Below are 25,113 nucleotides of genomic sequence, written 5' to 3'. Positions count from 1 at the left end.
TCTTTAATATCCAGTGATTATTGAATTATTTCTATTTTCTGTATTGTGTTTTGAATACTGGAAGTAGTAGTGTTTTCTCTTCATTTATTTCAATTTTCGTTTATCTTCAGTACCTGTGATTCTGTAGCTTTTCTTCCCCTGCTCCTTCTGCTCCTCTTGGGCAGCATTGACTATCAAAAATCATCTTTTTTTTTAATTTTTATTTTTTTTCAAAAATTATCTTTAGTTTGTCCTTTCTTTGCATAACCTATTTTCTCTGATACAACCTTCTGTCATGACTTGATTTAGCTGTTTCGGTCGCACCCATTACAATTTATACAATGGGGGATTTCCAGCATTGTTAAATCCCCCACCTTTGTCACCCAACTTCAATTTATTAAGGTTCAAGGTGTGCCTTTCCAGGGGGTGGGGCTGGACTCTCCAGTTCTTGCTAGAAGAGAAGGTGTTTTTAGGTAGAAGCTGTTCCTAGGGATTCTTTTATTTCTGTGAATGAGTAACAGTGAAATTAATTCCAACTCTGATGCTCCCAGGATTATTGAAGGTCCATAGTGCTTTACTGCCCAACTAGAACATGATTCACCATGAGGTGTAGTTCTGTAGAGAGCATGACATGATAGAGGAAAAAGGAAGTTGCAGGTGAAACAGTGACTCTCTTTATAATTCACTTGGCTCCCGTAACGTCTTTTCTTTTTCCAAGGTTACTCTCCTGTAATTCATTATGAGATGTAGTGCAGTGTGGTGGAGAGGGTTCAGAATGACGCTCTACCACTTTCTAGCTGTATTACTTGGAAAAACTTCATTTCTCTGAACTTGGGTTTTTTGCTCTGTAAAATGCGGAGAACACCACTTTTCTTGAAGAGATTTGCTGAAGGTTAATAAGAATATAGGAATAACATCTAGGGTAGGGTAATTGGTAGGTACTCAAAAATAATTGCTGCAATTTAAAAATTTTATTCAGACATTTCCAAGCTGAGCTTTTCCTATGTCCATGCTAAGACCTGATTGTATGAGGTTTTGTTAAAGTGGCCCGTGTAGGTAATTGTAGCATCTTCTAGCATTTCATAGTTTAGGTAGATATTGGACAATAAAGAAACGACTCCTTATGAAGGGGTCAGGACAGATGCAGTTTAAAAATAAAGATCAAAGATGGGCTCATAACTAAGTTGTCAATAAGGAGGTTTGTTCAGGAAATTAAATTTCATGGCTAAAAACTTCATGTCTAACTAGCCAGCTTTTTCTTAAAAGGGAGTATTTAGAACAACATCATGAAGCACCAGCAGTGAAGTTCTTCCAGTGGAAAGGCAGAATGAGTCATTGTTTATTTGATACTTTACAATAGTTGTCAGAAAAATATGTCTCTGACAAGGTTAACTGGGGATGTGGATCTTGGGCATGGTACTAGTTTGTCTGGAGGGTGGGATTTGCAGTGTTTTTCAGGAGGTACTATTTTCTTAGAGATTATTTTAGAGTCTCAGTGAGTGGATGAGGAGACAGGTAGGTGAAGGGCAGGTTGTACCATGTCTGAGCACATTGCTTTTGTGAATTTCATTAACCAGATACCATATTGGATGAGGTTTGCAAACTTTATTTTTTTTAGTTGTGACTGATATTAGCTGTAAAGTTCATTCGTGATCACTGTATTTGAATCAGTCATGCAAATATCCTAGAAATATGTATTTTAGAACTGAGGAAGTTTTAATGTAAATGAAAGCTTAAAAGTAAAGGGTTCAGATTTCAGATGACATCACAGACTTCAAAAATGGCTTTGACACACACACACACACATGCACACAAGAAATTATTCATGCTAAGGAGTGAGATATTTTCTTTACATATATTCAAGAAATTGTGTCATTTGTTTTGTTTAAAAGCCTCCTTTTGGGAGAATTGCAGTACTTTTTTGTGACTTGAATCTAAAACTTGAAGGTTGATGCAGAAGGACAAGTGGAATAAAATTTTAAGAGGAGAAAGAAGTAGATGAGACTATTAGAACTGTTCCCAACTACTTTTTTAGCCTGACAGCTTCCAGAAACTAAGAGCTTTGCAATGTACACATTTTATTGGTTCAAAAGGATAGAAATTGCCTTTTTAAAAGTGGATTTGGTGGTGGTGGGTGAGGACAGGTAGTAGAGTGAGGAATATCGTCTCCCTGTGTGGGGCTGCCAGTCTAGGTTGGGATCCTTGTCCTTCTGCTGGTCTTACTTCACACCTTACTGTGTTAGGTGCTCCACTCTGAGCCCACAGGACTGACCTTCATCATCTCCTTGAAGGTGGGGAAGCTCTCAGTCTCCAGGACTAGAGCAAGAGGGGCCAGGGCATCAAACTCAGTCTGTTCTCTTTGAGGCGAACACAGCCAGTCTTGAGTCTTGAGATTAATGACTATTTGATTCTTTTGCATTGTCATCTTTTTTTTTTTTTTTTCCCCAGTTCTGTGATTAGTTGATCAGGACAGAAAGGGAAAGATGGAAAAAAGAATGTTGTATGTATTTAGGCTGGGAAGTTTGTTTTTTCTCATACTTCATTTCAGTTCTTGTTTTAATGCCAATTCTTACCCACATCCTTGAGGAAAGACTATTCTTGGAAACCTTTTTTTTTTTTTTAGAAAATCGCTAAGAAATACCCACAGATGCTGACCTTAGAGGTTGTTTTAGGTTATCTGTTATCACCAAAGATGCAGGTCTAGATCATAGTAGCACCAAGTACAGATTTCAGAAACTTCCAGAAACTAAGCCAATTATGGCCTCATGAATTGCCAGCAGAACCTCATGAAGAGAGGATTTCCTGTGTCAGGTGTGCCCCGTGTACCTGCCCTCTTGCTAGGCCCAGCAGTTATTATTGAAGCTGTCTATCCCTTCCTTGCCTCTGAAAGCTTTTGCTTTTGACCCAGTGTGCTTGTTTTAAGGACCTGGGGGAAATGACAGTACCACCTTTATTGAAATCCTCAATTTGTCCATGAACTTGAGGGATTTGTTGCGTGTGGTCCTGCATCCCTGCTGTCGGTGGTAGCGGTATTTGTTCATAAGCACAACCTATGTTCTCCTCACTATTGACATCTTTGGTTTATTTGAAGTGTGTCTTCCTGCTATTAGCTACTCATACGTGTCATTTATTAAAAGGAGGAGGGTTATTTCTATGAATATTTGTTGCGAGTTCTTTGTGTGTCTAGTTTAGGTTAGGGGACTGTCTGTAATCTAACAGTCTGAAATAACTTTTGAAAGTTGGTATGGTTTAAGTTTAGCCCATTTAATCTGTTCAGAGAGATCCAGAATTTAAAGGTGTTAGTAGAAGACGAAAAAAGAAAGTTTGCCTGATTTTGAGGTCAGTGACTTTTAACAAGGGTATATATGATATCAAAAGGATGGATTCATTGCAATAAAGTATACTTTATTACAAATAAGGTATTTGAGTATGTCATGTGTAGCCATGTAGATGCATAGAAAATAGGTAAATATATGGTCTTTGCCAAGGAACTTGGCTTATTTTGGGAGGTAAGAAACAAGATACAAGATGACATCTAAGGCAGGGGTTGTAGAAATAACCAGTATAAGTTGGAAGAGTTTTTATTGGTACCCCGAATGATCTATTTCTCAATAGATTGATGATCTGGCAACATAAAAAACAAAAAACAAAAAACAAACCACCCTATATGCTGTCTTTCCTACAACTATTTTTTTTTTGTTTTTTTACTGCAGTATCATAAAAACCTGTGTATTTAAGAGAAGTCACTTTTGAAGATTTTCATTATAAATGTGACCAATTTTATTTTGTTAACATGCCATAAACCTAACAAGCACTCCTATTTTACAATATTTTCTAATATACTCTAGATTAGAAATACCTGCTCTTTTAATTTTGTTTTTCCTCCCTTGTACTTGCCCCTGCCCCCTGCCTGCCTCTTCCCCCAACACTTTGAGATCCCTCTTGTGGCCCTGCTTTTTCCACAGCATGCTCTCCTGTGATTCTCTGCTTCTCTTGGTGCTGGATTTGCTGGCCTAGAGATAGACAAGGATTTGGAGCGAATGTCCTTTTGGATTTTATTAATCAAACATTTGAATGCTCAGAGTGCACACAGCTAGCTCTCATATCCTGGAAGGATGGGCTGGGAAGGCATTCTCTCTTCTTGGGTCCTGGGAACCAAGACTAAGTAAGACACTAGACATGGAAACAGGTAGGGGTGCTGAGGTGGGGTGGATTAAATCATCTTTATTTGGATGGAAGGGTTCCACCAAGGAATTCAGCCCAACTCACCTTGATTAGCAGAGGATTTTATAGGTTGGAAACTAAAAGTGCCTAGGTAGGGACTCCATATGCTTTAAAGGAATGCTTTCACCATATCCAAGAAAGCATGCATTTTATGGTGTGAAATAGCTGGTGTGTATATTTCATTCAAGTGGGTTAAGTTGAAGGGAGAGGGGAGGAGAAGAAAATTTACTACCAGCTAATGAGAATTAAAAATTTTCCTTTTAGCCTTTTAGTCTTGGTCTAAAACTTTGCTTCCAGTCCTCTGCTAAAAATTCATCCTGCTTTAACTGGTATCTTATCACGACTGTTGTAAACGGCAGAATGTTGACTTTGATCACAATTGGTATTTTGACATGCAGCAAATATGAAATTGTATTATTTAACCATAGTATGAGTCTCTGTGTTACCCTCCATTTGGTAAGATCGTAGAAATAATCGTCTGTGCCTTTGACATTTTAAATGACTACATTCCAAAGCTCTACTTGTGGTGATCTGGTCTTACGTTGGAGGATTTTAAAGGTAAAATTAACTGGTGTATTTGATCAGATGTGGCACCCAGTAGGTTAATGGTTGGCACCAATTCACCTATTCTTCGAGGTTTGCCTGGAGCTTGGCTGCCAGCTTCTCCAAGGGTGTCCTGAGCTCTTGGTTAGTTTTTCCATTTGTTAGTCCCAAGTGCCCTTGGGTCATGGTTAGTGTGTCATCTGGTTCAACTCCGCAATTGGGTGTGTATGAAGAGGAGAGGCTTCATTTGCACACACGGTTGTGGTAAACTCGACTGGATTTTGTGAGGTCTGGTCATGAGGCTGTAGCCCTGGGTTTGGAGACCTCAATGGGCTGACCCAGTGCATTGAGGAGGGGCTTACGTGCTGCTCTGACCATTTTCAGAAACATCCCACAATGGAATATTTGCAAAAATAGGTAGTGGTAGAAAAAGAAAGAATTTATCTTCTGACTTTGAGACCAGTCCCTGTTAATAATTTGGTATAGGAAGGATAAGCTTCCTTGAAACTAAAGCTTTTGGCTGAAGCGTTCAGACAGCCCCTGGCTCTGCAAATGGAGAGAGTAAACACTGTTCTTTGGCGATTACTGAGTACCAGTCTTTGTAGTTGTAGTTGTGTTACAGGTAATAGCATCCTGCTTCTGACTGAGGATAGCTGTTGTAAATCATTATATGCACGATTTGGCGCTTGCATTTTGTTTATTATTTGGTAAAGAGATTACACTCAATTGAAGTACAGTAAGTATTTGATGTAGGTGATTACACTGGATCACATGAAACACTCTAAATTGCCACGAGTGGCCTATCAGTCAGCTCCAACTTAGCTGCAGATGTGTGTTCTACACATACAACACACACACACACATTATTATTATTATTATTATTTAGTAAGAGTTCATTAGCTTTTGCTGTAGTTTCTGGGGCATTTAAATGACTTTTCCTTAAAGGCTACCACATAAATAATATTTATGTTAACCTGTGCTTACTGCCAAACTGGGAATGCTAACAACATGCTGACTTGAATGAGTTATTTTCAAGTTGTCTTATTTGAACTTGGGATGGAAGGGAGATGGTCTTTATCATACACTTCTGTTAACTGTGATTAGAAGATTGAGTTGTTCTCTACTGGTTAGTTCATCCTCACTGGTATCTTACAGTTTACTGGCACCTTAGAAGCTGAATTTTTCTCATCCCACAGAAAAAATATTCCACAAAAATAGTTATTCTCTAAGAAAATATGACTAAAATGTAGTGTACTGGGAAAAGTATCAGATTGACAAACTAGGAGAACTGCATGTCTCAGATGCATAACCAACTTTACCTTCCTGTCTTACACATGCATGTGAGGTGGCATTGCTATTTGGACTGTAGGTGCCACCAGCATAGCAACCATTTCCATTTACTAGGTAATTATGTGCCAAGTATGAGGCTGAGTATTTTTCTTGCAGTTAATACTTATAATAACTGAGTGAAGGTATCATCCTCTTTTTGCAAATGAAGGGATTGACTTAATGGAAGATAAACAGCTTCTCCAAGATCATGTTAACAGTGCACAGAAGTGAGCCTGTTTTTGAGCCTGTTTTTTGTCTGATGGCAAAGCCTGTACTTCTCTATGTGCCTCCCACCCCTAATTTACAGTAGAGTATAAATAAGAAAAAATGATTCTTACGTCACTCTCAAGAATAATCCAAAATGACATAGAAAGTGTATAAACGTTTAGGCAACTAAATCAGTACAGACAACACAGAAAGACTCTTGGCCCCTAACTCCTCTCCTCCAAGTGTAAACATGGTAACTGTCTTCTGCATAGTCTTCCTTCTAGGCTTTTAGATAGAGGTGTGTGTGTGTGTGTGTGTGTGTGTGTGTGTGTGTGTGTATGTGTTTGTGGTGAGAGACGGGGAGAGGGTGAGAGATTGAAAAATAATTCCAGTTTTGGTAATACTACAAGTATGACTGTAGCTCTGTAGAATAGAATTGCTGGGCCATTTTTCTTTTAATAATCACTTCTTTCTACTTTTGCTTGAAATGTCCTATATTCCACAGATTAAGGTCTGCTGGACTCTTTCTGTATTCTGTATATATTCCATTTATTGTTTTTATTATTAGTCCCAAACTGTTTGATTGTTTGTTTGTTTGTTTATTTATTTATTTATTTATTCATTCATTCATTCATTCATTCATTCATTCATTTGTTTATTTATTTATTTATTTATTTATTTATTTTTACTCTTAAGGCATTTATTTATTAAAACATTCTCTGCCAAGATTTCACATTAGCTTAAAATTCAAATCAGTCTTTACATTTCTCTACTGAGGGCTCCACCTCAGTGTATGACATAAAAGCACCTTCTCCAGCAGTGTTACCAGCATCCACACAGTGAGCCCCATGGTCAACCTCTCTGTTCCCCAGGTGACCCAACTAGATGTTAATACTGCTCTGCTACAGGGTAAAAGCTCCTAACTCAAACTCATTGGAAAAGGGGTGAAACTTCTGCAAAGTGCACTTTAAGAAGAGGTACTGTTTGCTCATGAAAAGAAACCAGTGAGTCCTCTAAGAATAATAAAAGGGGATATTTTATAGTTAAGCACATGATTTGGAGTGAAGAATTCGGATGTTGCTTTGCTGGTTCAGGCTGTTAATACTCTTCTTGTTCCTCCTGTGGGCCCCCTTCATCAGGTATCACAAAGCCTTCATCTGTGGCATAGAGAATGTCCATGATCTTCTGCAATACAGTGTTGTTTTCCCCTTCGTTCTCCTGGCAAATCAATTCAATGTTTCTTAGCTTTCCAAAGTAGAAATCTCTCTCTTTCTCCAAGTCTTCGACGGTAAGTTTCAATACATTGACCTGCTGCATCAATTCAGCTGCTTCATCATCCCCATTGCCCACACCAGGATTCTTTCGCACCACACCTGGGCCAGCCTTAGGGGTTGCAGTAGTTCTGTGTGTTGCAATGGGCCTCTGTGGAGCTGCACTGCTAGGGCTTCTTCGGTTTGTTCAGAGCTGGAGCAACAAGGGAGGGAGCCACTGCAGTTTCTTGACCTTGTCTGGTAGCTACAGGGTCATAGTCTTTTCCATCATAGTTTGCATCAAAAAACTTCTTGCACCACTAAACAAATTCAAAATTGTCCTGAAACTTTCCTTTTACTAATTTGTCCACAGGAATTATTTTGTCAACACCCATTCTCTTAAAACCTGCTTGTAGTATTTTGAAGTTCTGGATGTATTCATGCTCTAGTTTAGCCTGGAATTTCACTTTCTTCAAGGCAATGGAGCCAGGGAATAGCATGTCCATAAACTGACAATAGGCAGCCCCTGAGCACGCAACTGTTCAATCTTTGTCAGATTCAGCTGCAGAGACTCATTGATCCAGGCCAGCATATCATGTCGACTTAGGTTATCACTGGTGACGGACGTTGAGTACACGTTCACTGCCGTCTTCAGCTCTCGGCAGGACCGCGTCCACTGCCTGTGCCCGGCTTCGATTCCGTCTTCGTCCCCAAACTTTTTTTAAATATAAGGCACCTCCACATGGCTTTTTTTTTCTCTCTCAGAATTTTTCTACATTTTCCATGTTTATTTTTAAAAATTATAACTTCAGGGACCCCTGGGTGGCTCAGCGGTTGAGTGTCTGCCTTTGGCCCATGGCATGATCCTGGGGTCCTGGGATCCAGTCCTGCATTGGGCTCCCTGCATGGAGCCTGCTTCTCCCTCTGCCTGTGTCTCTGCCTCTCTCTCTGTGTCTTTCATGAATAAATAAATAAAATCTTAAAAAAATAAAAATTATAGTTTCAGACTCACTTTGCCTAAGCTGACCCATTCCACTAAAACTAAGCAAATAGAAATCCTGTTGCTACCTTAATTGGGAATGCATTGTCATTATACATTATTTGGGGGAGGGGATTAACATCTATAGAATAGCGAATTCTAACCAAGAAAAAAGTGAATTCAAGAATTTATACAATTTCCCCTTTTCTTAAGTCTTCTTTTTAAAATTTTATCTATTTATTCTTTTTTTATTTTTAAAGTTTAGACATCATGTAAGTTCAGTACATTAAGCGTTTCCTGGGTACTTAACCTTTTTGATTGCTATTGTCAGCCTTTTCTCATTATTTTTTTTAAAGATTTTATTTAAAGATTCATATCTTTATTCATATTTATTCAATCTTTTAAAAAGATTTTATTTGTTCACTCAATCCTGGGACCGTGGGATCACGCCCTGAGCCAAAGGCAGATGCTTCAACCTTTGAGCCTCCTAGGCATCCCTCTCATTATGTTTTTAAACTGGCTATAGTTTATATATAGGAAAGCAATTATTTTGCTAAATTAATTTTTATAATCTTCGTTGAATTATCTTGTTTAAAAAAATTCTTTATGTAAATTTAATGTAGTTAACATATACTGTATTATTAGTTTCAGAATTTAGTGATTCTACCAGTGCTCATTACATTAAGTGCCCTCCTTAATGCCCATCATTCATTTAGTTCATACCCGTACCTGCCTCCCCTCCAGCAACCTCCAGTTTGTTTCCTAGAGTTCAGCGTCTCTTATGATTTGCCTTCCTTTTTATTTTATTTTTCCTTCCCTTCCCCTATATTAATCTCTTTAGTTTCTTAAATTCCACACGCGTGAAATCATGTGGTATTTGTCTTTCTTTGATGGACTTATTTCACTTAGCCACTAATACCCTCCATTCCATCCATGTTGTTGTAAATGGCAAGATTATGTTTTTTTTTTTTTTTGATGGCTGTGTAATATTCATCTATCTATCTATCTATCTATCTCACATCTTCTTTATCCATTCACCTGTCCATGGACATGGACATGACTCCTTCCACAGTTCGGCTATTGTGGATATTGCTGTTATGAACATTGGGGTGCAGGTGCCCCTTCAAACCAGGATGTTTGTATCCTTTGGATAAATACCCAGTAGTACAATTGCTGGGTCATGGGGTAGCTCAATTTTTAACTTTTTGAAAAACCTCCATACTGTTTTCCAGAGTGGCTGCACCAGTTCACATTCCCACCAACAGCATAAGAGGGTTCCCCTTTCTTGCATTCTCACCAACATCTGTCCTTTCCTGTCTTGTTCATTTTTGCCATTCTCACTGCTGTGAGGTGGTATCTCATTGTGGTTTTGATTTGTATTTCCCTGATGGCAAGTGATGCGGAGCATTTTTTCATGTATTTGTTAGCCATCTGGATGTCTTCTTTGGAGAAATACCTATTCATGTCTTCCGCCCATTTCTTGATTGGATTTTTTTTTTTTTAGGTTTTGAGTTTGATAAGTTCTTTGTAGGTTTTGGATATTAACCCTTTATCTGAAATGTCATTTGCAAATATCTTCTCCTATTCTGTAGGTTGACTTTTTTTTTTTTTTTAGTTTTATTGACTGTTTCCTTGTTGTGTAAAAGCTTTTTATCCTGACGAAGTCCTGATAGTTCATTTTTGCTTTTGTTACCCTTGCCTTTGGAGACATGTCTAGCAAGAAGTTGCTATAGCTGAGGTCAAAGACTTTGCTGCTTGTGTCCTCCTTTAGGATTTTGATGGATTCCTGTTTCACCTTGTCTTTAATCCATTTTGGTTTGTGTGTTGTGTAGTAAAGTGGTCCAGTTTTGTTCTTCTGCAAGTGGCACACCATTTGTTGAAGAGACTGTCTTTTCCATTGTAAATTCTTTCCGGCTTTTTCAAAGATGAGTTGACCATAGAATTGAGGGTCCATTTCTGGGTTCTCTGTTCTCTTCCATTGATTTGTTTCTGTGCCAGTACCACATTGCCTTGATGATCACAGCTTTGTAATACAGCTGGAAGTCTGGGATTGTGATACTTCCAGCTTTGGTTTTCTTTTTTCTTCTCTTAAAAAGACTTTATTTATTCATTTGAGAGAGAGAGCAGAGGGGAGGGCAGAGCGAGAGGGAGAAGCAGACTCCCCAATTAGCAGGGAGCCCAAGGAGGGGCTTGATCTTAGGACCCTTGAGATCATGACCTGAGCCAAAGTCAGCCAGTTAACTGACTGAGCCACTCAGGTGCCTGTTTTTTTTTTTTTTTTTTCCCCTTCTCTCAACATTCCTTTGCTATTTGGGTCTTTTGTGATTCCTTACAGATTTTAGGATTGTTTTGTCTAGCTCTGAAAAATGTTGATGGTATTTTGATAGAGATTGCATTGAATGTGTAGATTGCTTTGGGTAACTTAGACATTTTAACAGTATTCTTCCAATCCATGAGCATGGAATATTTTTCCTTTTTTTTTTTTTTTAAATATTTTTCCTTTTTTTTGTGTGTCTTCCCAGTTTCTTTCATAATTGTTCTATAGTTTTCAGAGTATAGCCCCATCACCTCTTTGGTTAGGTTTTTATTCCTAGATATCTTACGGTTTTTGGTGCAATTGTAACTAGGATTGGCTCCTTGATCTCTCTCTTTCTTCTGTCTAATTGTTAGTGTATGGAAATGCAACTGACTTCTGTGTATTGATTTTATAGCCTGAGAATTTGCTGAATTCTGGTATTAGTTCTAGCAAGTTTTTGGTCGAGTCTTTTGGGTTTTCTTTCTTTTTTTCTTTTTAAAAAATATTTTATTTATTTATTCATGAGAGACAGAGAGAGAGAGAGAGAGAGAGAGACAGAGACACAGGCAGAGGGAGAAGCAGGCTCCATGCAGGGAGCCTGATGTGGACTTGATCCTGGGTCTCCAGGATCACGCCCTGGGCTGAAGGCGGCGCTAAACTGCTGAGCCACCTGGGCTGTCCTCTTTTGGGTTTTCTATATAGAGTATCATGTCATCTAAAGAATGTAAGTTTGACTTATTCTTGTCTATTTTGGTGTCTGTCATTTCTTTTTGTTGTCTGATTGCTGAGGTTAGAACTTCCAACACTATGTTGAACAACAGTGGTGAGAGTAAGTATCCTGTCTGGTTCCTAACCTTAGGAGAAATGCTCTCAGTTTTTCCTGTTGAGGTTGATATTCTTCTGAATTTTTCATATGTAGCTTTTATGGTATTGAGGTATATTCCCTCTGCACCTATTGAGAGGATCATATGGTTCTTGTCCTTTCTTTTATTAATGTGGCATATCACATTGATTGATATATGGATGTTGAACCACCCCTGCAGCCCAGGAATAAATCCTACTTGTTCGTAGTGTTACGATTTTTTTCTTAAAGATTGATTGATGAAGATTTTTTTTTTAAAAGATTGATTGATTGGAGGGAGGGAGGGAGGGAGGAGGAGAGGAACAGTGGGAGTAAGTACTAAGTAGACTCCCTGTTGAGCATGGATCCTGTTGTAGGGCTCTATCCCATGACCCTGGGATCATGACCTGAGCTGAAACCAAGAGTCAGATGCTTAACTGACTGAGCCACCCAGGTGCCCTGTAAGATTTATAGTAATTCAAGTTATTCTGTTGAGTTTGCCTGGTATGCAGTTTTATCTTATGCAAATAATGATACATTTGTCTCCTTTCTGTGTTTATGGCAAATATTTACTTCTCTGTTTAGTTGCACTGGCTGGCACTTCCTGAAAAATGTTAAGTAATAGTGGTGCTAATTAGGACCAGCTAGCTATATGTTAGACTACATAATACTATTTTTGGTGTAAGGATTTCAAGGTCTACTACAAAAAAGATGTAACTGGTATAATTTTGGAAATAGGTAAGAGAAAATAAAAACAAAACTACATGGGAGGAAGAAGAGAACAGGACTAGAGTTTCTGTGGAGTAAGTAATGTGAAAATCTAATGGAAGAAAATTAAAGTGCGTCTGGGTTGATGGGCTGCGCATGTTATGGCACTCTGTTGATTTAGTTATTTAATTAATTTAATTTTAATTTTAGTTGATTTAATAATTATTGTACATCAGGGCCAGTATTATTTATATCTGACAGATGCTTGAAGACAAAGAGGATAATATTCGTGACATCAAATGTTCTCTGTAAATGCTGGTGGAAGGGAAAACTCTTAGTGATCAATATACTAGAAGCTTGCATGGTATCAGTGTCATAGAGGCACAAATTGTCATAGGATTAGAAGAAGACTATTTGGTCCAGCTTCGCTGCTGCGTTCCCTCTACCTGGAACAGTGCCTGGCCCAGAGCAGATGCTCATGTATGTGTTAATGGAGGAAAGAAGTCACCACTCATTGTGGTTTTTGGCCAGTGTTGTGGAGGAGCTGAGCTAGGTTTTGTTGGTAGAGGGAGAGGAGAGGCCTCTTTGCCCCTTGAAGGTGGAAGAGTTTGATACTCATGAACTGCTACAAGCAGTGTGCAGGGCAAGTGTGTTCTGTTTGAGGTGCAAAGTCTTTGCAGAGAAGGGAGAGGGAGTAGTTTGGAGGAGAGAGCTTGGCTGTGACAGTAGAGCTTTCTGACTTGTGCAGCCGATGGTGCAGGGGCTCTGGTGGCTGAGATATGGGTCACAGCCCTTGTGTGGCTGGTTGACTTAGGCGTCTTATCCCACATACTCTGTGTTTTCCATGATATGCAAGACAGGAAAGCGGATTAGTAAGTTGGTACCTATGTATCCTCTCCTGCCCTCCACCCCTGCTCTTCTACCAAATTCAGTTAAGGTTAGAGAACTGCATCACATGGCCACACCCATCTCCAAAGGATCCCAGAACAGTGAGAATGAGATAGATGTTAGCTTTTCCAGCCATCTGAGGTAAAGACAGCAAGGACAGAGGGATTTAGGAATAGATGTTGAGGCAGTCACTTGCAGTGTCTGCTGCAGAATCATCCTATAAAAGCTGTTTTTGTAACTCATGTTCTTTCACCCCCTGCATTGTGAACATGTTTCAACATCTTTCCCAAGTGGCCTTTCAGTCACTGTTAGTCATGGAACCTTTGATTGAGTTCTTGTGGGGATGTTTGGTATGATGAACATACAATGAAAATAACTGCTTTGGGTATGGGGCAGAAGGCGTTCTGAGTAGAGCCAAGGCCACCGTTTGAGCCGTAAACACCTTACCAATAATGCCATGTCTCTGGGACTCAGTTTGAGGGAGTTGGCCAGTATCATGGAAGCCCTTCGAAGCTCTGTGAGAATCTTAGAAAGTAGGAATTTCGCTTATACATTTTCACTTGTACTTGAGTGATGTAGGTGGCAGTGGAAGTTACTACTAGAAGATTTGACTTTGCGTTCACAGTTCCCAGTGGTTTAGCTTTTGTGTTTTTAAAGGAGGAAATACCTTCCTTATTAAAATACAAAACGCTGCAAGCTTTAGACTAGTTATAGATCCTGAAGGAAAATGTCCAAATTGGAAAGGAATTGGCACCCTAATCTTCCCCAAAGATAGTGCCTTTTTCTGGAGTCCTCTCTGCTTTCTGTAGCCACAGTCACATCCAGTTACTGGAGCTGCTTTAGAATCTTGGCTCAGGTGATGTTCCTGGTCTCCTTTCCTGTTTTTAAAGGGGGGGGGGGGAACCCCCCAGCAAACTAGTCAGAGAACGTAAACAATAGAAACATCGATTTCCAATATTTCTGGCTTATCATATTAATGAAAGCTAAGGATTAGTCTCCTTTTATTGAAAGTAGGATATGGTTTCCATTTAGTAAAAATGTCAGAAACTTATTATTGTCTCATAAGTTAACTAACTTCCAAAGGCAATTACGTGGAAGTTGGTTTTATCAGTGCAGGGAAAAAGAAGCCCCAATCCAGTATACCTTTTAAGCAGGAAGAAACTATGAAAGGAATTGTATACTTTACCATGAAGTTTTTTGAATTTGGTACAGCATAGTTTTAGAATCCTTAATCTGTAAGTGCTTGGAAAATGCTCCTGTGTGTGCCCATATTGTATTGCTGTGTGAATTGTTAGCTCAGAGCTGCTTAGAGAAGCAACTCTAATAGGCAGACTTTTGACAGGTTGTTATGGGATGGACGCTGTTATTTATTGTCCAATATTATTATAGTTTAGGAGTTTTGTGTACCTTATTTGATTATATTTGCCCACTGATTCTATGATAGGGAGTATTATCATCCCCATTTTGATAGAAGAATAAATTAAGGCCTGTTGAGATTAGGTAATTTGCACAATCTCACAGAGCCTGTAGGTGAGAGAGGCAGGATTCAGCCAGCAGTGTATGACTCTGGAGTTTTTGGCTACGTTGGAGGAATTCAGGTCTTTGGGCTGTGTGGTGATGGAACCAGTTATTGGCGAGCACATTTTGTACGGGAATCTCTGGCACTGAGCGGGAGGAGGAGCCTGGGATTCCTCCTTCATCTGAGGATTCAAGGTTCTATTACTTGTCTCCTCAAATGAGATGCTGTATGCTAAAGGTACTATTTATGGGAGCTTATTAGAGGAATTATAGACCACACATGATCACAGCCCATGCCGTAAAAGACAACTTTAGCAAAGGCTTCTGTGTTGGAACTTGCAAATCTTTGTAAAATGTGAATATCACTTGCTAACTCCAAAGTGATTTAAGAAAACCCCTAATAAGGCATTTTATAGTTACTTCTTCTAATGGGAAACAGAAAGGGAGAAACATTGGTACTTGATGAAAAATGTTTTGGTCACTTTATGGTCATATTGGGATAGAGAACATTTGTGGGTTTTTGTGCTAAATACAGATATTTGCAAACTGTTAAGCTTATTTGCCGACATATTGTAAGACTGTAATCTACTTTTTAAAAAGATGTGAAGTTTTAGTTCTCTGGTTTTTGAACTGAAAGTATAATACAGAATGATTGTTAAACATGACTTCTGGGATGTTAAAATATTAGATATACTTGAAAAAAGTTAAATTTTTATGAAGTTGCATATGTGAATTTCCAAGGCTATTCTACTAACTCAGGGCAAATTATTCTGTTAGAGATTCTGTTATAGTAGAAAGGACTATTTTGTTACTCCTCTGGTTTTTATTGTTGAAGAGGAATAATCATGAGAGATAAATGAGGAGAGCTTTTTATGTAGAGAAATTTAAAGGTTAATAACTATCACACAATTACATGTTAAATTTTTTTAGACATAGAAATAGAAGGCGGGTCCATGATTGGCTGGCACAGTTCATCCCAGAATCGCTGGGTGTGCTTGCTGCCTTGGGTGGGACTTAGAGGCCTTCACACTATTAACTGCTGGGCACGAGTGCATGTATTCATTCATTTTTGAGGTTTACCTCTTGAGTCCCATCTTTTTCCTCATTTGTGTATGACAAGCTTGGTCTCTTGGTGATTGTTAATTTTATGCGATCTGGAGAGAGACTGGGTGCTGGGGAGGACACGAAGGGTCCTTCTCACCACTCCTTCCTCCAGCTGACTGTCGTCCCTCATCATCTGTAAGTGGAGAATGAGGGGGGCAGTAGCCCTTAGCAGAAGGTTGCAGTAAAGAGCAAGCTCTGGGAAGTGGCTCCGTCTCCTGGGGGATACACTTAACCTCTTGAAGCCCTCTGGCCTTCTTCTGATCCCTGGGGGGAACAGGGCAGCCTGTGATGATAATGAACATTTGGTGAGAGATTTTCTAAATTTCCTTCTTATCAGTCAGGACCCTCAAATGATCCTCTTTTTTATTTCTTTTTTTTTTTTTAATTTTTTTTTTTATTTATGATAGTCACAGAGAGAGAGAGAGAGAGAGAGAGAGAGAGAGAGAGAGGCAGAGAGAGAGAGAGGCAGAGACACAGGCAGAGGGAGAAGCAGGCTCCATGCACTGGGAGCCCGATGTGGGATTCGATCCCGGGTCTCCAGGATCACGCCCTGGCCCAAAGACAGGCGCCAAACCGCTGCGCCACCCAGGGATCCCTGATCCTCTTTTTATTTAAAATTTTGACATTGTGTTTATCGTGGATTTTTATCATTAACTTTGATTTTTATAAAAAATTACGTTAAAATATTTTTCATGACTAGTGAGATTTTGGCATTCCTTTAAATTTTGTCTCAGAGGCAGCTACCTCTTGCTACATCCCAAGTCCTAGCCTTATTCTTATCATTGCCTTGAAAGACTGTAATTCTTAAAAGTGGTTATCAAAGCCAAGTAATTTAAAGGTTTGAACAAGAGATTCCACTGATATGTCGGTAAACAACTGCCTATTCATGCCAACTTTGTGGCTTTGTTACAATGGCAGTTGTAACAATGTGACATAAAAACAGCTGTAAGGCAGGCGGTGAAGGAGCTACCTGTCTCTTCTCTTGAGGTAAAAGAAGCCTGTTAGCCTTTCGGTCCTGGTAGGTAACTATAAACAGCCAAATATTAGGTGAACTTTAAAAAAGTTTTAAGACTTTTGAGGTGGTTAATGTAGTATCCTTGTTATTGAACTCCTCTTAATGTTTTAAAACTGGGACTTCTCATGGTAAATACTACCAGATTTACATGGAATATGCAGATCTTCCCTTTACATGGGGTATGTTAACTAGAGCTGTCTGATTGCCTTTTAACTGTAATATTACTGGGTTATATTTATTATTATTTATAAGTGACACCGTGGCGAGCCATTAGGTCATAGTGAGATGTAAGAGTGGGGCTGGCATTGACTAGTTAGTCTGAGCAGCTGAGATTTCTGGATTGGTTCAGGCCTGGCTGTTTGTTGCTTCTTCCACAGGCACAGTGTCTGGGGATCTCTTCGACTAGCAGAGACATGCTTTTTTTCCTGAGCAATTTTACAGGCAGCCATGAGCGCCGAGGGTGTCTGTGCCAGATGCCCAGCGCTGCTATATATGGCAGGGAAAGGGCCTCAGTGGGAGGGCCCACCATGCCCCCAGCAGGCTGCAGAGTAATCGCAGGTATTCACGTGTCTTACCAGCACTCTCAGATCAACTCTGTTTTCTTCCTCTTCTCTCCTCCGATCTTGGTATTGAGTTTGACACCTGATATGTAGGTTGAATCTTCATGTTAAATGGAACAAGTCACTTCAACTTCAGATACTCATTTGTCAGCCTGGTGTATGTAAAATCTGTCAAGACTAGTTGGGATGTCTGTGTGGCTGAGAGAGAGAGAGAGAGAGAGTAGATTTTAGATAGGGGAGGAATTGGCTATTTGCCTCTGTGGTTCTGTGCTCTACATTAATTGGCAGGAGAGTTCAGGATCTGAAGTTTAGTGTAGATTTCTATCTATTTGGACAGGCAGGCATGAGGTGTGTCCCTGTGTGTGGGAGGTGCTGATTAAGTTGGGGTCCCTTTAGGATAGGGTCTTTGTATATTCAGTTGTATGTTCATCAGGTCTATCAGGCTGGTTTTGAGTTGTGCCACCACTGTCTCTTCCAGGATGACAAAGCTGTATTGGGTCATTGGTCTGAACAGTGCAGACAAGAGGACTAAAGCTATCAACAGCTTGTAGTTCTGGTTCCTTGGAAAACTGCTTGCTTGGTGAGGGGTGAGGGCCGCAGCAGACGTGCAGCACGGCCCACCGTGGGTGTCTGTGTGCGTGTGGGCACGGCACCTGGAAGTTCCCAGGGCAGTTCTGGTTGGAGAAGGATAGAGTGGAATAATAACCATGACAAGATGATAATAAAATTGAATTGAAGATCTACTGAGTCCATTGCATTCTCTTAGGCCTTCCACGTGTGCACTTACAGCCACTGATTTAGGTGTTCTCTTCATTTCACACAAGGGGACATTTCGGTGTGGCGATATTAGTAAACAGCTGAGAGGGGCTCTCAGTGGAGAGCCTGTGGCAGGAGCATCTATGGTTGCAAATTGCCATTCCCTGTTGTCGGTTATGGACTCTTCACTGTGGGCACAGGAGGCCTGCCTGCATTGTTTCCTTTCTTCTTAAAAAAAAAATCGCTTTTTAAATAATACATGTTTATTTTTAAAAACAAAGCAATACAAAAGTAAGTAGGGAATGCGCTTCGTCCTCCAGCATCATTCGTTGGTGGGGAGGGCTAGAAGCTCCCTGCGCTTCACTCTACCACACAGTGAGGGGTGGCTGTTGAGGTGCTGCTCTGCACAGGCCTGGCAGGAGGTGCTTTGGCACATCACCTGGGAGTTTCTCTGTAATTTGTAGGGCCGAGTGAGGACCCTGAATCTTATATCTTTTTAAAGATTTTATTTATTTATTCATGAGAGACACAAAGAAAGAGGCAGACACAGGCAGAGGGAGAAGCAGGCTCCCTGTGGGGAGCCCCATGCAGGACTCAATCCCAGGACCCTGGGATCACCTCAACTGCTGAGCCACCCAGGTGTCCCTATGATAGTTCACTTATAACCTGCCAGGACATTTTAAGGACAAGGAGACTGAAAAGGAGTAAAGAATTTCGGCTGTAGGATCTGTGAGGTGAAGTCTGCCCATGGGGGTGATGTTGTTTAGGGACAGTCAAGCTAAGAACTGGGGAGCAGGAGACCTAGTGTGGCTGAGGAGCCATTAGCCTATTGGTTTGCCCATCTGCAAATAGACCAGTTCCATTAAATAATACTCATTTTTGGGAAAAAAGTTCAGCGTAAATAAATTCTTTTCATTTGTATTTCCACATGTGTTGTTCAAGTTGAACTCAAAGAGCCTATGATTTGAGACATTTGTAGTATCATGTACCCATCAGATTATTGATGTAGTGATGATGTTTCTATAGAAATGTGACTTTAAAAGTTAGGTTCTGTATTTTATCTTATTTTAAGATTTTATTTATTTATTCATGAGAGACACACACACACACACACAGAGGCAGAGACACAGGCAGAGGGAGAAGCAGGCTCCACGCAGGGAGCCTGATGTGGGACTAGTCCTGGGTCTTCAGGATCACACCCTGGACTGAAGATGGTGTTAAACCGCTGAGCCACCAGGGCTGCCCAGGTTCTGTATTTTAAATGCTTTTTATTTTATTTTTTAAGTATGTTTGTTTTATTATTATTTTTACATTTTTTAAAATTTAAATTCAATTTGCCAACATTTAGTATAACACCCATTGCTCATCATATCAAGTGCCTTCCTCAGTGCCCATCACCCTGTATTTCAAATGTTTTAAAGAACTGTTTACCTATTATACTTGTTATAATTGGTTGACTTTTTTTTTTTAATTGGTTGACTTAATTGATATTCTGTAAGGTCTGAATCTTAAAAAAAAAGAAAAATGTCTATTTTTTTTTTTTTAGTTCAGAATGAAGATTCAGGCTTTGAGTCATTAGGAGGAGAGAGGAAGAAACCTAATTTGTTGTTCTTAAAATATAAAAGAGACAGGTGAAGGAGACATTTTGAAGCTTGAAAATAGATTGATATGAAAGTGGAGGAGACCTGGAGAGATGACAGGTGGAAGGATCTGGAGGTGTGTGTGTGTGTGGGGGGGGCGGGGGGGGGGAACAATTCAGCTCTGAATACCCTTTTCACAGCCCTGTCAGGAGCAATGGGAAATCTCCATTTTGTCATAATTGATAAAGGAAGTTGCCTAGTGCCCCTGATTCAGAAGGTTGGTGACTTTGAGATACTTGGATCATTACAGAAGCTGAATTCTAGTGGTAAATTTGTTTACAGGGAGACCAGATTCACTGGTACATTTTTTTTTTTAATTGTTATTTTGCATTCAGAGCATCTGTGTCACCTTGAATTAACTGCTATCTCAGAATCTAGGAGAGCTTTTAGCGTCCTATCCTGCCACTCAGAGCTTTTTCCCATATGATGCATCTGCCTCCCAGCCCTGACTTGCATTGGTGGTAATCTTGGAAGAGGCAGTGGAACCCGCCTCTCCTTGCTCTTGCAGTGGTTTCATATTTCCTTCTCCTCTTCTCTGGGGGTGGGGTGGGGAACTGGCTCTCTCTAGCTGCCTTCTTTGTGTTCTCTCTCTGTAGCTCAAGTCATCTGACCTCTTCCCTCCCTCCCATGTGCTTCTTCATGAGCGTGTTTGCAGTGCCCGTGTGTAAGCCTGTGAACCCTAGTGTGGCCAGTGCCCCCGTTTCTTCCAGTGCTTACCGTTTGCTCATTCTGAGGTCTTGGTCCACTCTCCTTGTGACTTACCATTTCCCACTTTCTCTGAAAGAATATAGAGAATATTTCCCACCTAAGGTCTTGAAAATATTATATGTATATTATATGTATAGAGATCTTGTATGTGTAGAATTTGTGTTTGGTTATAGGGTTTAAGTTAAGAGAACAATACATAGTAGACTTCCTGTTCCCTGCTCTCACTTTAGTAAACATCCTAGTACTAGTAAAATAAATAATTTAGGCTGCATTCCTATGTTCAGGAAAAGCTGTCAGGATCTTCTGATTCACTCTTGAGTCTTCTGGAATACCGCTGCAGTCAGACCTGTTGATTGGTAATAGTGAAATGTGATCCTTGGAGGGTCACCCTTGGAGGGTACTTTCTGGGGGTCCTGGCGCAGGAGGAGGGGTCATCATGGTGACTGGAGTTCTGTGAGAGCTTCTGAGGCCTTTCAGGGCTCCCCAGCACAGTTCCTGTTATTCTTTCCCCTTTTCCCCTCTTTCACAGTACCTGTGAGATTTCAACATTTAATTAATGTAAGGCCATTGGACACTTACCTTACTAGATCCCTCAGCTGTATTTGAATCATGGTTTATTACTTCCTCTTTTCTTGAACAGCTTTTGGTCTAGTATTCATTAACTGCATTTTAAAAATAAACATTTTATTTTGGATTAATTTTAGATTTACAGGAAGGTTGCAAAGATAACACAGAGTTATACCACTTACCCAGTCCCTCTTGCTAGCATCTTACCTTACCATGGTTTATTTGTTTAACGTAAGAAACCAACAAGGTAGGGGATCCCTGGGTGGCGCAGCGGTTTAGCGCCTGCCTTTGGCCCAGGGCGCGATCCTGGAGACCCGGGATCGAATCCCACGTCGGGCTCCCGGTGCATGGAGCCTGCTTCTCCCTCTGCCTGTGTTTCTGCCTTTCTCTCTCTCTCTCTCTCTCTGTGCGACTATCATAAATAAATAAATAAAATTTAAAAAGAAACCAACAAGGTACGTTACTTACCTAAACTCCAGACTTTATTTGGTTTTCACCAGCTTTCCCACTAATGTTCTCTATTTCAGAATGCAGTCCAGGGAACTATGCTACATTTGATACATTTAGTTGTCAGCTAGCTGTATTTTAATATGTGTATATATATATATATATTGGTAATTTTGTATAAGGGGATGGAAGGGGGAGAGTGAGTTACCTTCTTCCAGCTGTAGTGATTTCTTCCATTTGTCAATATTTCATTCATACATATAGTTATAGTCATTTACTGAATATCCCCATTAGTACTTGTGATTTTATGTTTTTTAAGTACTGTGCTCTGTAAATGCTCTATGTATACAAATAAAATTAGTACTTTGAGTGAAGTGGCGATAGGCTCCTTCCATTTTCATGAGGTTTTGAATGCATAGTTTCGATGTGCCATGGAGCTGATTAAAAATGGGATTCTACCTATATGACCAGATGGGTCTAGTACCAGCTTTCCCAGGACCAGTGGTACTTGTAAAAGCCTGATCATTCCTTCTTGCTATCTAATAAAAGCATTTTCCTTAAAATTATAGATGTGTGTGTCATGCAAGATGATTAGTCCTGTGTGTGTGTGTGCATGCCTTGAAAGGGGGGTTTGTTTTTTAGTGTATTAAAACTGGCATTCAAAAGAATAAAATGGAAAATAGTTGAGTGGTCAGAGGTAGTAGTAATCTCATAGCCTTTAGCATAATGTTCATACTCTCAGCTTCTGCAGCAAGACATCCACATCTGGTCTTGCCTTCCTCCTGGCCCTTTGCTGAGATGCATCATCCTGTGCTGCAAGTGCCCTGCCTGCATCACTGTCTGTGAGCCACCCTGCTCTGTCCCAGACCTCCTATTTCCTTAAACATGTATCCAGGCTGCCTTGCTATGGCTTTGCCTCTCCAGATACAAGCTTTTTGAGGAAGGGTGATAGGACTTTTCACTTCTCTGGCCTTGGTGTGAGTGCTGCTTAGTGATGTTTGTGACAGAGATCATTTTAGTCCCTGGTGGGGTCAAAGTTAACTGTATGACTTCACCTGTCCTTGATGGCAACCAAGTGCTTTGAGAAAAGCTTTCTGCTTTTGACTGTTGTGAGCACAGAAATAGGAAATCCTCTTTGCCTGTCCACATCATCACAGAACGAACTTGGCTTCTCAGTTAAAAAGTGAGAGGTAGTTTGTATGAGTGAGATACCTTTGACCTCACAACTATCAGCTCAGTCACCTAAATAAAATAAACACACTGTAGAATGAATTCTCGGGACAGGTCAGCATCATACACTCCTGCTTCTCTGTCTTTTTCCATTCACATTTCTGTGACTAGATCACAGCTATTAGTTGGGGTATGGAGGAGAGTCTCAGTGGTTTAAACGAGGAGGGGGATACAAGACTTGTTGTTTTGAAGCTTCTGGAATGTCTAAAGTAACCTATTTACAACATTTCAAAATAATCCTTAAACTTCCTTGTCTGTTGTCACTTTTTAATGAATATAGAATATAGTGCAGAATTACTTATTTTAAGCAATTTCTTTTCAGTCTCACCTCTTTTATCACACTATTAGTGAGAAAGATCAAATCTCAGAACTTACCTTTTAGAGGAAGCCATTTTTCTCTTCATTCATTCATCATGCCCAAGACATTTATAAAACACATACTATGTGCTAAGCCCCATTCTAGGTGTTGGGGCCATGGCAGTGAATAGGAAACACAGGCCCCTGGTCTCCTGCAGTTGGCTTACAGGCTTAGTTATGTGGAGGGTGGGGTAGGTCACTGAGATAAGGAAGTGTAGGGAGGAGCAGGTTTGGAGGGATTTCAGAGAGCTGCATTTGGCTATTTTGAGTTTCACACAATTGGCAGTATATTTTTGCTTTTGTAAAGGCAAAAATTCGGTCTCCATTTACCATTACATCCTCCTAATTTTCTGCTTTATAACTTAAAAAATTTTGATATTTTGTCAAAATTAGAATGGTCATCTGTCCCGTCCCGCCACCGCCCCCCCCCCCCCCAGGACCATCATGTATGCATTAAGTAAAAATGAATATTATTTCCTCTTCCCTTCCATTGGTGAGGGAGGGATTCCTGCGGGGGTTGTGGAGATGACTAAACAGATGACACCTGGCACTGGACAAATGGGCTTGATGACAGTTTATTTTGTATGACTGTATGTCACATATGCTCCCAGCCCGGGGGGTGGGGGGGGGACACTACATGCCAGTCAGGGGAGTGTGTTTGGGAACAGAGTGAACAAGCGGGGGCTGTGGGAGGCAGGCTTTCAGTATTGTGAGGGTAGGGTGGCCCCTGGTTCCCTGAAGAAGTGACTAGCTTGTGTGAATAGTTCTGTGGGGTGGCAGGACCCTCAGGATAAGCAGGAACTGTGCTTAGTTTCAGGTGAGGAGGGTTGTTTGGGTAGGGGACCTTGTCTGTGAGATCTGAGTGAGGAGGGGGACTTGCAGTTAGGCCATTTGAGACCTTCCTGGTTTTCCAAATATCAAGGCAGCACATAATATCGGGCCTTAGTTTCAGGTTTTCTACCACATATTTGAATTAAAGTGATGCCTTATGCTTATTCAGTGCTGTAGAGAGAGTTCCTTCCTTTTAGAAGGCAATAAAATACTTGAGAAGAAATGCACAGATAAAACGAGAAATTATATACCTATGATGGGAAGGATTTAAGCTAGCTGTGAGCTGTATGGGGTCCATCTAACGTCTTCGTATGCCATGCCTCGGCTGGGGGCCTGGGGACTGATTGTGTGCCAGCAGCTCAGTGTGGCTGGCTGGGAGCCCGGGGGGGCCCCCCCGGGGTGCTCTCTGGGGGGCCAGCCCTTCAGTGTTTGGACAGCTCTGGATCTGGAAGCCTGCGGTCTATTCTGGTTTTCCCTACAGAGGGTACGTCCTCCCAGTGGAGGTGACTGTTAGGGGCTTTTCTTTATTTCTGCATAAAATTTTTACTCCTGTTACTGCCTTGCTAAATGAAGAAAACATGCCTGAGTAGCAGTGTTTCACATGTTGATCTCTAGTTATTGGTATATGTGCTGAAAAGGTTAGGGGAAAGGTGTACTGATGTCTTCAATTTACTTTGAAATGCATCTCAAAATAAGATGGAATAATATGTGGGTAGAGGGACAAATAGATGGATAGGTTTGTGATAAAGCAGACGTGGCAAGCTGTTAACTGGAGAATCTAAGCAGGGTGCTCAGCTGTTGGTAGTGTAATTTTTTCAACTTTTTGTGTTTGGATAGTTTTATAATCAGTAGTGGGAGGAAAATGTTCCAAAGTGAGATGTGTTTCATTAGTGGATAAAACTAGCATTAAAAAAGAGTTGGAAATAATTGTGTGCACAAATAGTAAGACTTTTTAATAGGGTTTTCTTTTCAAGATTTATGTTTATGTGAAATGCAGGGCTTTGTTGTTAAAAAAATATGTATTTTACAGTTTGAAAACAGTGGCCTCAGGCATTTTCTTTGTAATAAAGAGTGCAGTGGAGTATGAGGCCCTGGAGAGATCACTGCATTCCGCAGTGCTCCACTTGCAGGTAGTC

General features: G+C 40.3%; 1 protein-coding gene and 1 pseudogene across 15 annotated transcripts in view; one reads left to right on the top strand and one right to left on the bottom strand.

Moving 5' to 3' along the window:
• The window catches only part of PARD3 (par-3 family cell polarity regulator), a 658,827-nt gene that overhangs the window by 50,052 nt on the left and 583,662 nt on the right, over positions 1–25,113 (top strand). The window lies entirely within an intron of this gene.
• The window catches only part of LOC121496961, a 37,814-nt pseudogene continuing 19,660 nt past the window's right edge, over positions 6,960–25,113 (bottom strand).

The sequence above is a fragment of the Vulpes lagopus genome, chromosome 8 (genome assembly GCF_018345385.1).
Source record: "Vulpes lagopus strain Blue_001 chromosome 8, ASM1834538v1, whole genome shotgun sequence".
Classification (NCBI taxonomy): Eukaryota; Metazoa; Chordata; class Mammalia; order Carnivora; family Canidae; genus Vulpes; species Vulpes lagopus.
This window is presented reverse-complemented; position numbering and strand designations above follow the sequence as displayed.